Source organism: Zosterops lateralis (genome assembly GCF_965231275.1).
Source record: "Zosterops lateralis genome assembly, chromosome: 26".
NCBI lineage: Eukaryota > Metazoa > Chordata > Aves > Passeriformes > Zosteropidae > Zosterops > Zosterops lateralis.
This window is the reverse complement of record NC_139786.1, coordinates 3,580,243-3,593,906: the sequence shown is the minus strand read 5'-3', so window position 1 is coordinate 3,593,906 and position 13,664 is coordinate 3,580,243.

Genomic DNA, 13,664 nt, shown 5'->3' with positions numbered 1-13,664 from the left:
GGGATGGATTGGGATGGATTGGGATTGGCTGGGATGGACTGGGATGGATTGGAGCAGACTGGAATGGGCTGGGATGGAGTGGGATGGATTGGGGTGGATTGGGATGGACTGGGATGGATTGAGATGGACTGGGATGGACTGGGATGGATTGGGATGGGCTGGGATGGACTGGGATGGACTGGGATGGACTGGGATGGATTGTGATGGATTGAGATAGATTGGGATGGATTGGGATGGATTAGGATGGATTGAGGTGGACTGGGATGGACTGGGATGCATTGGGATGGACTGGGATGGAATGGGATGGACTGGGATGGAATGAGATGGAGTGGGATGGGCTGGGATGGACTGGGATGGACTGGGATGGGCTGGGATGGACTGGAGCAGACTGGGGTGGACTGAGATGGATTGGAGCAGACTGGGATGGATTAGGATGGATTGGGATGGACTGGGATGGACTGGGATGGACTGGGGCAGACTGGGATGGGCTGGGATGGACTGGGACGGACTGGGATGGACTGGGATGGACTGGGATGGGCTGGGATGGACTGGGATGGACTGGGACGGACTGGGATGGGCTGGGATGGGCTGGGATGGACTGGGATGGGCTGGGGCGGACTGGGATGGGCTGGGATGGGCTGGGATGGACTGGAGCAGACTGGGGTGGACTGAGATGGATTGGAGCAGACTGGGATGGACTAGGATGGATTGGGATGGACTAGGATGGACTGGGATGGGCTGGGATGGACTGGGATGGACGGACAGCCCATCGGACAGACCCGACAGCCCCGCAGCCGCCGCAGCGGGAGGGTCACGGCCGCTTTCCCACCGCCCATCCCCACGGGCTTTTTTTCCCGATTTCGGGAAGTTTTGTTGCCGTGGGAAGGAGGAAGGACGGGGAGGGCCGGGCCGGCAGCTCGAGGCTGCAGCGGGGCTCAGCAGCCACAAGAGAGAGCCCGAAGGTTGCGGAGGAGCCGGGGATGCTCTGCCCGAGCTCCCGGCGCTCGGCAGCGGGAAATCGGGCTGTTCCCCTGGGCTCTGGGGTGTTCCGAGTGCTGGACACGCTGATTTGGGCTCTCAGCCCCTCCCAATTCAGCCAGGCACAGCCCCGCTCAGGTGAGACCCCACCTGCCCCCAGCGCTGGGCTCTGACACCTGGAGCTGCTGCAGCAAACCCAGGAGGCACCGGGAGGTTCCCGGGGCTGGAGCCCCTCTAGGGGGGCTCACCTGGACAGGAGAAGGCTCCAGGTGTGTTGGATTATGCAGCAATTTCTATCTGGATGTTTGCACACAGATACTCTGAGCTTTCTGTCAGAAATCTCAACAAATCCGTTTCCCACATCCAGGGACACCTCAGAGCCCCTGCAGGGCCTAAAGGGGCTCCAGGAGAGCTGGAGAGGGACTGGGGGGACAAGGGATGGAGGGACAGGACACAGGGAATGGATCCCACTGCCCCAGGGCAGGGCTGGGTGGGATTTTGGGAAGGAATTCCTCCCTGCAATGGAATTCCCAGATTTGCTGTGGCTGCCCCTGGATCCCTGGCAGTGCCCAAGGCCAGGCTGGAGCACCCTGGGGTGGTGGGAGGTGTCCCTGGAGGAGCTTTAAGGTCACTCCCAACCCAAAGCATTCCGGGGTTCTGTGTGGGGGCTGCAGCACAAACCCAGCTCTCCCTGGTGCTGGAATTCTCTGGGGATTTGTTCGTGTTGCTCTGGGGCAGGAACAGGGGATGGGATGCTCCAGGACACAGACACAGCCCCACATGAAGATCTGGGTTTAGTTCTGGTATTTCATGCTCAGACTGGACTTGTCTGAAAACAAATCCATGGAATGAGAGTTGGGACTCCCCAGCCTTTGGATGTGTCTCCAATCCCACAAAAAGGGCTTGTGGCTGTTCCTCCAGCCCCCCAGACAAATCTTCATTTCCAGTTGTTTCCTCAAATCCCAGAGAATTTTCTGCAGAAACTTTTATTGGGGAGGGAAAAAAAAAACCCACACAAACACACCAAAAACAAAACAAAACCAAAACCAAACCAAACCAAAAAAAACCCCAACCAAAACAAAACAAAAACAAAACAAAACAAAACAAAACAAAAAAAAACCCCAAAAAAAACCAAACCACAAACAAACAAAAAAAACCCACCCAAAAGACAAAAAACCCCAAAAAATCCCAAAAAAACCCCACAAAAAAACCCCACAAAGAACCCCCAAAAAACCCCCAAAAACACCCCAAAAAAACCCCCAAAAACCCCACCAAAAAAAAAAAAAAACCAAAAAAAACCACCCAAAAAACCCCAAACAAACAACAAAAAAACCCACAAAACAAAACAAACTTTAATACATAATAATTAATACATAATAATTATTAATCTAATAACAGAGAGGATGGGCTTGATCCTGGAGGAGGAAGGAAGGAGCAGAGCCAGGGCAGCCCCAGCCCCTCTGGGGATGTGTGGCCAAGCCCTGGATCTCTGAGGAGAGGGAAATTCAAGGCTCTTCACCCCAAATTTTGGACTCTCTGAACCCATCCCTGTGGCACCCCTGGCACAGCCCAGCCCTGAGATCTGGGGCCATTCTCTGCCTCAGTTCTGGACTCTGAGTTTTCCCTCTCCCACCATCTCTCTCCCTTTCCTTTCTGGCTCCCCCTGAGCCCTTTTCAGTGATTTGAGCTGCTCCTGCTGCTCTTCCCCCCCTGAACCCCCAAACCCTGGGCCCTGGGGTTGTTGTGGCAACAGTTGGGATGAGCTCAGGGGGAAGGGATGGTTTTTTCAGCCCCACAGCTGCCTTGGCTCCCACAAACCAGAGCAGCTCCTCGCAAGGAAATCTCTGCAACAAAGACTGGAAAAACCTCTGATGCCTGTCCAGGAATTTAAGGGGCTCTGTGGGTCCCCTGGGGGAGTCTCTGGCTGGGGAGGGTCTCTCCCTGGCTGGGCTGGGCCTGTTGCTTTTCCATCAGCAGATTTTTAAAGCTGCCAAAGAAACCTTTGGGATTTTTTTTTTTTTTTTTTTTTTTTTTTTTAGGGAGCTTTGGCTCCTGGTGTAAGGGTTGGGAGGATTTCTGGAAGGGTTCTGGGGTGAAGGATGGTGGAGCTGGGGAGAGGGTGAGGGATGTGCTGGGAAAAAAGCCCTGGGAGAGGGAATTGAGGCACAGCTGGAAGGGTCCTGCCTCAGTTTCCCCAGCACCTAGGTGAGGACGCCAAGGGTGACACAGGGAAGTGACCTGGCCCTTTCCATGGGATGCAAACTCCCCCCTGAGCAAAACCCCAGCTGGTGGCTGGCTCTGAGTGTGCCACACCCAGCTGGACCCTGCTGAGGTGCTCAGTTCTGCCTCCCCCATGGATCTGCAGGAATTTGCACCCCCAAATCTCCTCTGGAGCCAAATGGGCCCCGCTCCACCAGGCCTGGCAGGGCTGGGATCTCTGCCAGGGCAGCCCTGGCCCCACAGACTCCCAGCCCAGCTGGATTTTCCGTGCTCTGCTGCTGGATTTACAGCCCTGGATGCTGGAGCAGCTCCTGGCTGGGTGTGAGAGAGCAGAGCTCTGGCCCTGAATCAGAATCAGGATCAGGATCAGGATCAGGATCAGGATCAGGATCAGGATCAGGATTAGGATCAGAATCCAAATCAGAATCAGAATCAGAATCAGGATCAGAGTCAGAATCAGGATCAGAATGAATCAGAATCAGAATCAGAATCAATCAGAATCAGAATCAATAAGAATCAGAATCAGAATAAATCAGGATCAGGATCAGGATCAGAATCAGGATCAGAATGAATCAGGATCAGAATCAAGCAGAATCAGAATCGATCAGAATGAGAATCAGGATCAGAATCAATCAGAATCAGGATCAGGATCAGAATCAGAATCAACCAGGATCAGAATCAGGATCAGAATCAGGATCAGAATCAGAATCATGAGGTTGGAAGAGACCCCTGAGATCATTGAGCCCAACCCAACCCCGAGCTGCCCCAGGAGAGGGGCCAGAGGGCAGGTGGCAGTGCCAGGGCAGCAGCCCCAGGGCACAGCGGGGCAGGGGCTCAGGGGGTGCTGGGACCCCGAGGAGAGCCAGGCTGGGGGAGCAGGGCCTTGATCGTCCCACTGTTTGCAAATCCCATCGGGAATTCACTTCTCTGTGCTCACAGTGCTGCAGGGACACCCCAAAGAGGGTTTTATGGACATGCAGAGATCCCTTTTCACAGCAGAATGCACCCCAAAGCCTGGAAATCTGCTCCCTGTGCCTGGGAGAGCCTGAATCCCAGCCCTGGGACTGTCCTTCCAGCTGGGAATGGGGGATTCCTCACCCTGAGTCCCTTCAGGCTGCACCCCAAAGCCTGGAAATCTGCACCCCAGATCCTGGAACTCTCTGCTCCCTCTGTCTGGGAGAGCCTGAATCCAGTCCTGGGATTTTCCTCTCATCTGGGAATGTGGGGTCGCTCATCCTGAGCCCCTTCAGACTGCACTCCAAATCCTGGCCGTCTGCTCCCACTGCCTGGGAGCCTGAATCTCAATCCTGGGATTTTCCTCCCAGCTGGGAATGTGGGGTTCTTCACCCTGAGTCCCTTCAGGCTGCACCCCAAAGCTTTTCAGTCTGCTCCCTCTGTCTGGGAGAGCCTGAATCCCAATCCTGGGATTTTCCTCCCAGCTGGGAATGTGGGATTCCTCACCCTGAGCCCTTCAGGCTGCACCCCAAAGCCTGGAAATCTATTCCCTGTGTCTGACAGAGCCTCAATCCCAATCCTGGGATTTTCCTCCCAGCTGGATCACCCTGGGAATGTGGGACTCCTCACCTTCAGCCCCTTCAGGCTGCACCCCAAAGCCTGGAAATCTGCACCCCAGATCCTGGAACTCTCTGCTCTCTCTGTCTGAGAGAGCCTGAATCCCAATCCTGAGATTTTCCTCCCAGCTGGGAATGTGGGATTCTTCACTCTGAGCCCCTTCAAGCTACACCCCAAAGCTTTGCAGTCTGCTCCCTCTGTCTGGGAGAGCCTGAATCCCAATCCTGGGCTTTTCCTCCCAGCTGGGAACATGGAATTCCTCACCCTGAGCCCTTCAGGGCCCTGCTGTGTCCATCTCCCGTGCCACCGTGGAGTTCTTTCTCCCCTCTTCCCCGCAACGCTCTGGAGCTGGTTTAATCAGCTCAGAGTCTTCATTTCAAGCCTTCCTCTCTCTCCTTTTTTTGAGGGGGCAGTGAAATTTATACAATATTTAAGCAGCACAGTGGAGTCCTGGAAGATATTATTAATGTAAAAGGGACAGGCTGGAAATGCACTTGAACCTGGTTACAATTAGAGGGTGATTTTTCTAAAGGTCAATGAATTCAGATAATATCCACAGGGGGGAAAAGAAATTTAATACCTTTTTAGTGAATTAATTAATTATAATATTATATCAGCTTGGGGTTCTTTTCCAGAATGATTAAGGGAACGATCTGTCTTCGGAGAGGCTGGGGGAAGTCAGCGAGAGGAGGAGAGACTGACAGAGGGAAAAGGGAGAGAGGGGGAGAGACTTTAATGGGAGAATAATGGAGCCTTTTCTTCCCTTTAAAAACTCCCCCTATTTCCAGGCCACACTGATCCCTGCCTGCCAGGGGCAGCCCCTTCCCTTCCAGCCTCCTCCTGGAGGGATTAGTCTGAGTTTTTACCTTCCCAGAGCAGCTCTGGAGGCTTTGGCACCTCCAAGGCTGGATGGCACAAATGAAAGGGACAAGGAGTTCAGGGAGTGCAGAGGATGCCCAGGAGGGGCTGGGAATGTTCCCTGATTTTTTCCCTTCTCTCTCTCCCCTTTCTTGCATGGAGCAGCTCATCCTAAATATCACACCTGGAGCCAAACCTGGCCAAGCCACAGTGACAAAAACAGGGGACAAGGAGTCGAGGAAACACCAGGAGGGGCTGGGAATTTTTTCCCCATTTTCCCTTCTCTCCCTCCCCTGCCTTGCATGGAGCAGCTCATATTAAACAGCCACAACCATCACATCTGGAACCAAATCTGGCCAAGCCAGAGTGACAAAAACAGGGGGACAAGGACTCTGGGGAGCCTCAAGGAGCTGGGAATTTTTTCCCCAATTTTCCCTTCTCTCTCTCCCCTGCTTTGGATGGAGCAGCTAATCCTAAACATCCCAAACCATCACCATGGAGCCAAACCTGGCAAAACCACGACTCAGGAGTCACACAGGAAGGGATGATGAGTCTGAGGAGCACAGAGGACACCCAGGACGGGCTGGATTTTTTTTTTTTTTCCCAATTTTCCCATCTCTCTCTCCCCTGCTTTGGATGGAGGAGCTCATCCTCAAACAGCCCAAACCATCACACCTGGGGCCAAACCTGGAGTCACACAGGAAGGGAGGGGGAGTCCAGGGAGCACAGAGGTGCCAACCTCTGTGGCAGCTCCATCCCTGGTGCCACCAGCCCCGTGCCCAGGGCTGGCAGAGTCCCCAAGAGCCACCAAAACTCGTGGCCTTGGCTTTGCTCCAGCCCGAGGAGCCCCAAGGGCTCAGCCCTCAGTGGTGTTGGTTTATCTGCAGCCCAAGCCCGGGCTGGAATTTACACTCTCTGCTAATCCAGCCGGCCCCAGAAATTAATTACGGCCTTGTACATTAAAAATTAACATAACCTTTCTGGATATATGTTCTTATGGCACAGGAGTGGGCCTGAGTCCCTCGGCTGCCTGTAATTGGAGCTGCTTTGCTTCTAATTCTTTCCCCCCCACCACCCCGCCCTGTTTTTCAGAGATGTGGACATTTGAACTCATTAATCACCAGCCTGGTAGAGCTGGTAAAGTTTAAGGGGTTTGTAATTGCCTCTGCTGCTGGCAGAGTTTGCAGGGGAGGGGGAGATCAGGGGGGTCTCCTCTTGCTTTCCTTGGGGAGGTTTAGAGCTGCACCCAGGGGCTGGGGTGGGCTGGGGTGGGCTGGGATGGGCTGAGCCCCCCAAAATTCACCAGGGAGGTTCTCAAGGCTTGGCTGGAGGAGGGATGGGCTGGAAAAGGCTTTTGCAGAAGTCGCTCTGCTGTTCCAGGAGCTGCTCTTACGCTAAAATAAAAGCAACTCGTTTTTAGTGGGAATTACAGCACATTCCCAGCCTTCTGCAGAGATCCCAGTCCTGCAGCCAGAGCTGGATGGTTTGGGGGTTCCCCAGGTTCTGGGGCTGCCAGTGCTGCTCTCACCCAGGGCTGGGAACATCTGGAGCAGTTTGGGAGATGGGATTGGGACTGTGCTGCTCTCACCCAGGGCTGGGAACATCTGGAGCAGTTTGGGATGGGATTGGGACTGTGCTGCTCTCACCCAGGATTGGGAACATCTGGAGCAGTTTGGGATGGGATTGTGCTGCTCTCACCCAGGGCTGGGAACATCTGGAGCAGTTTGGGATGGGATTGGGACTGTGCTGCTCTCACCCAGGGCTGGGGACATCTGGAGCAGTTTGGGATGGGATTAGGACTGTGCTGCTCTCACCCAGGAGTGGGAGCACCTGGAGCAGTTTGGGGTGGGATTGGGATTGGGATTGCCAGGGATGGTTTGTGTCTCCTAAACCAAAACGTGTCATGAGCACCAAGAGCCTCTTCCTGCAGGATTTGCTCTCTGCTGCTGCAGCATCACCACAGCCCTGGGTTTCTGCCCCTCTGGGATCCAAAATATCCAGCCAGGGCCCAGCCCTGGGTGATGGAACCATCGGGTTGTTTGGGTTTGAAGGGACCTCATCCCTCCATGGGCAGGGACACCTTTCACCATCCCAGTGAGGCCTTGAGCCCTTCCAGGGGTGGAGCAGCTTCCTGGGGAAGGGGATTTGGAAATTTGGAAGAGAAAATTTGTGGTGCTGTGCTGGTGGCTCAAAACTCAGCAGTGCCCCCCGTTCTCCCAGGAAATGTTCATCCCTCCTCCTCCAAGAGGACAGAGAACTTCCCAGGCCTTTGGGCTCATCTCTTCCCTCCTTCCCCATCTCAGCTCAGAACCCCACCATCTTTCATCAAACCAACCCTTTCATTCCTTCCCCACCAACCTCCCTCCTTTTCCCTCCTCCCTCCCACCACCTCCCTGTGCCAGCCGGGAGAGCTGAGCCAGCCCCGCTCCCATTGTGCTATCTTTGGGTCCTAAATTAAAATTTATGACATCTTGAAATGAGCAGTGAGGGTAATTTTGCTTCTGAGCGAAGATGCTAATGAGCCCCCTTAATGGCGTGAATAAGGAGTTGACGGGTCGTGTGTCACTTTGCGCAGCCCGTGCTGGTGGTGTAATGGCCACAGTAAGTGTCTGTAATTATACCCTGTCTCGCTGTATTTTGGCAGCCGTTGTGGGAGAGCAGCGGCTCAGCCGCGGCCAAGGCAGGGGGGAGGGAGAAAAATAATAAAAAAAAAAATTAAAAAAAAGGAAAATGGGGAAAAAAAAAAATATGCTGGTGTCTCATGGGTATCATCTGTGCTCCCCGGGCTTCTCTTCTTGCGGGGCTCCTGAGCGGTGGTTTGGTGAGGTTTGGCTCCAGGTGTGATGGTTTGGGCTGTTTGAGGATGAGCTATTCCGTCTAAGATACGGGAGAAAGAGAAGAGAAGGGAAATTAAAATCCCAGTCCCTCCTGGGCATCCTCTGTGCTCCCTGGGCTTCCCTTCTTGTGTGGCTCCAGAGTGGTGGTTTGGCCAGATTTGGCCCCAGGTGTGATGGTTTGGGCTGTTTAAGGATGAGCTACTTCATCCAAGATAGTGGAGAGAAAGGGAAAATGGGGGAAAAAATCGTGGCCCCTCCTGGGCATCCTCTGTGTTCCCCCAACTTCTTGTCCCCCTGTTTTTGTCAGTCTGGGTTGGCCAGGTTTGGTCCCAGGTGTGATGGTTTGGGCTGTTTAGGATGAGCTCCTCCATCCAAGGCAATGAGGAGGGAGAATGGAAAATTGAGGAAAAAAAATTCCAGTCTGTCCTGGGCACCCTCTGTGCTCCCCAGACCTCTTTTCCCCCTGTTTTTGTGACTCTGGCTTGGCCAGGTTTGGCTCCAGATGTGGTGGTTGTGGCTCTTTAGGATGAGCTGCACATTTCAAGACAGAGGAAAGAGAGAAGGGGAAGGGGAGAACAATTCTCAGCCCATCCTGGGCATCCTCTGTGCTCCCCGGGCTCCTCTTCCCCTCCTGTGTGACTCCAGAGCGGTGGCTTGGCCAGGTTTGGCTCTAGTAGGATGAGTGACAGTTGAGGATGAGCTGCTCCATCCAAGGTAGCGGAGAGAGAGAAGGGAAAGGGGAGAACAATTCCCAGCCCCTCCTGGGCATCCTCTGTGCTCCCTGGACTCCCTGTCCCCCTGTTTTTGTCACTTTGGCTTGGCCAGGTTTGGCTCCAGGTTTGACGCTTTAAGATGAGCTACTCTATGCAAGGCAGTGGAGAAAAAGTAAAAATGGGGGAAAAAATCCCAGCCCTTCCTGGGTGTTCTCTGTCCTCCCCAGACTCCTCATCTCCTCCTGTGTGACTCCAGATTTGTCTCCAGTGGGATTCTTGTGGCTGTTGAGGCTGAGCTGCTCCATCCCTCATCTCCTTTCTCCCCTTTGGAGCCGGGTGATGATCCCCCCCGTGCCTCTCTGCTGCTCAGCACCACATCCTGAGCAAGGAGTGACAAGAAATGATCTGCTCAAGCACGGGCTGGGAAGTTCCTGGCCTCGAGGAGATTTGGGAATGAGCTGGTGGTCCATGGAATGTGGCCCCTGGTCCTTGGGCAGGTAAAAACCTGCAGAAAAGCAGTTTGTGAGCAGGACCTTGCTCTGGGTGAGGCACCGAGTCCTGAATATTCACAAACAGAGCTTGGCTGCAAAATGATCCCAAAAACCAGCAGCTCCTCCTGATGGGATGGGAAAGTCTGTCCCCTTGTCCTTGTCCCCAGGAAACAGCCAAGGGACCAGCCTGGAGCCCCATGGAGCTTCCCTGGGGGATGGAGCTTCCCTGGGGGATGGAGCATCCCTGGGGGATGGAGCATCCCTGGGGGATGGAGCATCCCAAATTTCTTGAGGCCAGAAACCCAGAAACCTCCCAGTTGATGCTGGAGTTGTTAATTTCCTGTGATTTTTTTGCTCGGGAATGGGTGGGATGGTTGCTCCAAGTGCTGAAGATGATGGGAGTCTGTGGGATGATGAGGATTTTGGATGTGCATGGGGAGAGGGCTCCAGCTCTTGGATATTTTCTGGGACTGCATGAGGCAACAACCTGGTCCCAAACCAAGCCAAAAAACCTGAATAAAATTAATTTATACACAAAATACGTTGCAAAGAGTTCCCTGAGTGAGCCAGGCTGGTTTTCCAATCCTGCCTTTGCAAGGAGGTGTGTTCTGGATTTCCACATGGATCATTTCCTGGGGCTTTTCTGGAGGAGAACACAACAGCAGCTCCATGGGATGACTCCCAGGGAGCTCAGGAAGGTTTGTCCCACCCCATGGCACATCCAAACTCGCTCCCTGCACACAGCCCCACCCCTTCCCACTGAAAAATCCCAACCTCTGGCTCTGCTCTGGTGTCTCCGGGCTCACAGGGGATGATTTACAAACTGCTGAGGTTCCCTTGGCGTGTTTGTGGAGCTGGGTTTTGGTTTATGTGTCTCTCGGAGCCTCCAGAGCCCTCCACATATTTCATCCCTTCCTCCTCCTCTTGCCTCAGCTCACAGCGTTCCTGATGTGAGGAATTCCTGGGGGATCCTGAGGAATTCCTGGGGGATCCCAAGGAGCACAGGCAGGGCCAGGAGAGGCTTTTCCCCGCTCTGCTCTGGGGTTGGGGTGGTTGTTATTCCCTTCTCGCCTCCTCCTCGCTCTGCCTGTGCTTCCCAAGGATTTTTGGGATCTTTCCTTGTCTCACCTTCATGCCTGGAGCTTGGAGGGGCAGCAGCAGCCCCATGGAGCCACCCCGAGGTGTCCCTTTGGGGACATTTGGTGTGATCCAGCTGCTCCACTCTTTTCCAGGCTGGGACAACACAGATTTGCTGTTGTCACCTTTGGAAGCGACAGGAATGATTTTAAGGATAAAAGCACTTGGATGTACAAACTCCCCTCGTTGAGGGTGTCACATCTTGGCTTTGGGGATTGAGGGAGCTCCCTGGGGGTGGCCTTGGCTTGTCCAGAGCTGCTGAGGGGTGGAGAAATGTCACCTGATGGACACGAAAGGAGGACACTCACACTGTCCAGTTGTGAGATGAGGAAGAAAAAGAAGGAAGTTTATTTTGGGTTGTCGTGGTTTGAAAGCAAAACAAGTGAGAGGCTCCAAGTCAGAAATACAATTTAATAAGAAGAAAGGAAAAAAAGCAAAATAGAATAAAATAAAAGCAATAATTTAATTATTACTCCTCCTTTTAAAAGAGCACTGCCAGAGTCAGAACACACCCTGAGCAGGGTGGTGGGAGCAGTCCAGGTGAGGGGCTCTTCCTGAAGCAGTGATCCCACAGAAAGGTCTGGGAGCTCTGCTCCTCTGGGAATCCAGTGGCTCAGGGCTGCTTGTCCTGTCCCAAATCCCAGATTCTCTCCAGGTGGGAATGCTTGGCTCCTCCCCCTGGGCATTGGGAGCATCTCCCAATGGGATGAGGAGTCGTGCAGTGGCTCCTTGATGGCCCATTAAACAGAGAGAGCTCCTGGAGGGAGTTCCCTGTGAGTCCTGGGCAAGGCATTGATGGGCCATGAGCAGAAGAGCCCAAAGGAGGGGCCTGGGAAAACACTGCCCCACCTGGTTCCAACAGCTCATGGGGATGGGGATGGGATAAATACTGTGTGCACATCCTACACTGCAACCCAGGACATGGGTTTAGGGTTTAAATAGGGTTTGGACTTTGAATTGGGGGACACCTCTCTGACCCCACTGCTCAAGCCAGAAATCCACCACAGAGAGGAATGTGAAAACAATCCACTTTGTTCATGTTACAACACCTGAGAAACCTCCAGTCCAAGAATGCAAACATCAGAAGGCTGAAAAAATCAGAGCGACACAGAAATCCCTGCCCCAAACCCCAGGATCCCACAGCTAAAGGGACGCTCCACACCCACCTGGCACATCCCAACATCCCCATCCCGAGCTCTGCCGTGTCCCCAGCTGCCTGCAGGATCAATCCAGGTGTTCTGACAGGACACACGTGGCGGGTTTTAAAAGGACAACATCAATAAAGTCGGGATGGCTGTTCCCAGGCTCGGGCGCGGGCGCTCCGGGATCGTGACCGTTGAAATATTGAAGCACTCGCAATATAAACGGCGCTTTCAAGTATTTTTGACAAGGGTACTAATTAAATCTTAATTGACACTGCACTAATTAGCTTCTTAATTACATGGAACCACATAATTAGCAGCACACTCTGTGCTAATTGTTAATTAGGAAAACCAGGCTTTCCCCCTATGCCCCCCTCCGTGCCATCCCTCCCCTCCTGTTGTGGCTTTTTAACTGAAGAGGCTCTGGTGGGAGGAGGAGGAAGATGAGGGGGGTTTGTGCTGCCAGCACGTGGCTCGGGGGGTGGTGGGGGGCTCCAGGTGGGATTTGGGACAGGGGACACCTGTAGGGGAGATAGGGGCGCTCCTTGGGGTTGTTGGTGATGCAAAATCCTCCTCTGGAGTTATTCCCGTTCCAGCTCCTTCAGGGTGAGCCCCAAAATCCCCTCAGGCTTTTATTTGGCCACTTCTTTGCAGGGGTGAGGGTCAATTGTCGCTTTGATTTTTCAGCCTTCTGATGTTTTCATTCTTGGACTGGAGAGTTCTCACGCATTGTAACAAAAACACAGAGTGATATTTTGTAAACATGAATTCCTTTCCAGAGGGAAGGACAAACTGATGGACTCCTGAGTTGACCACTGGGCTCAGAGGGGTGTTCCTCTCATCCCCCAATCCTTGACCAAATCCTAAAAATGATATAAACTGAGATTCCTGAATAAACTCCCCTTTTCCTTTCTCATCTCACATCCTGACGGGTGAGTGGTTCTTTTTGTGTCCTGTCGTGACAATCCCACCCCAAAATGGTCACCCTGGGGTGACTGGGTGCTCTGACCTGCCTGGGCACCCTGGGGTGGATTTCACCTCTCCCTGGGCACCGCAGGATTCCAGGATTGTGGATCAGCGTGGCTCAGTGCTGGCAGTGCCTGGCACCGTGTTTAACCCCAAAACTTGGATTTTGGGGAGAGGAATTACCCAGATCCAGCTGTGCCACTGCCATGAGGGACTGGGGGGATGCTCCATCCCAGTCCCTGCTGCCCCAAACCCACCGGGAATGGGGTTTTGTGGGGTGTTGCTCTCTTTATCCACCTTTATCCCATCCCCAAAATCTGCTCCAGCATCTCCCTCCCCACCCCACCCAACTCATCCTCACAGGGGAACAATCCTGGAATTTTCCATGTCTCTCCCTCTCTGTTTCTTCTTTACGTATTTTTTTTTTTTATATATATAATTTTTTTAAATTGTGCGGTTTTCTAGGGAATTAAAAAAAAAATAAAAGTGGCCCAACACCTGTGTTTCCCAAGAGCCTGGAGAAGCGGGATGTGCAGCTGGGATTGCAGCCCCGTGTTTATGGGGAAAGAGGTGGAGGGGGAAAGAAAATATCTATATTTTCACCAGGGGGAAAAGAGGAGGGAAAAAAAGGGGGGAGAAAAAATAAAAAAAAAAAGAAGAGGTGAGAAAATTGTGCTCATTTGACAAATCTTTCTAATTAGGGGCCAATTATGTCCTCAGATTCCTAATTGGGATTCCGGCAGGTTTTCA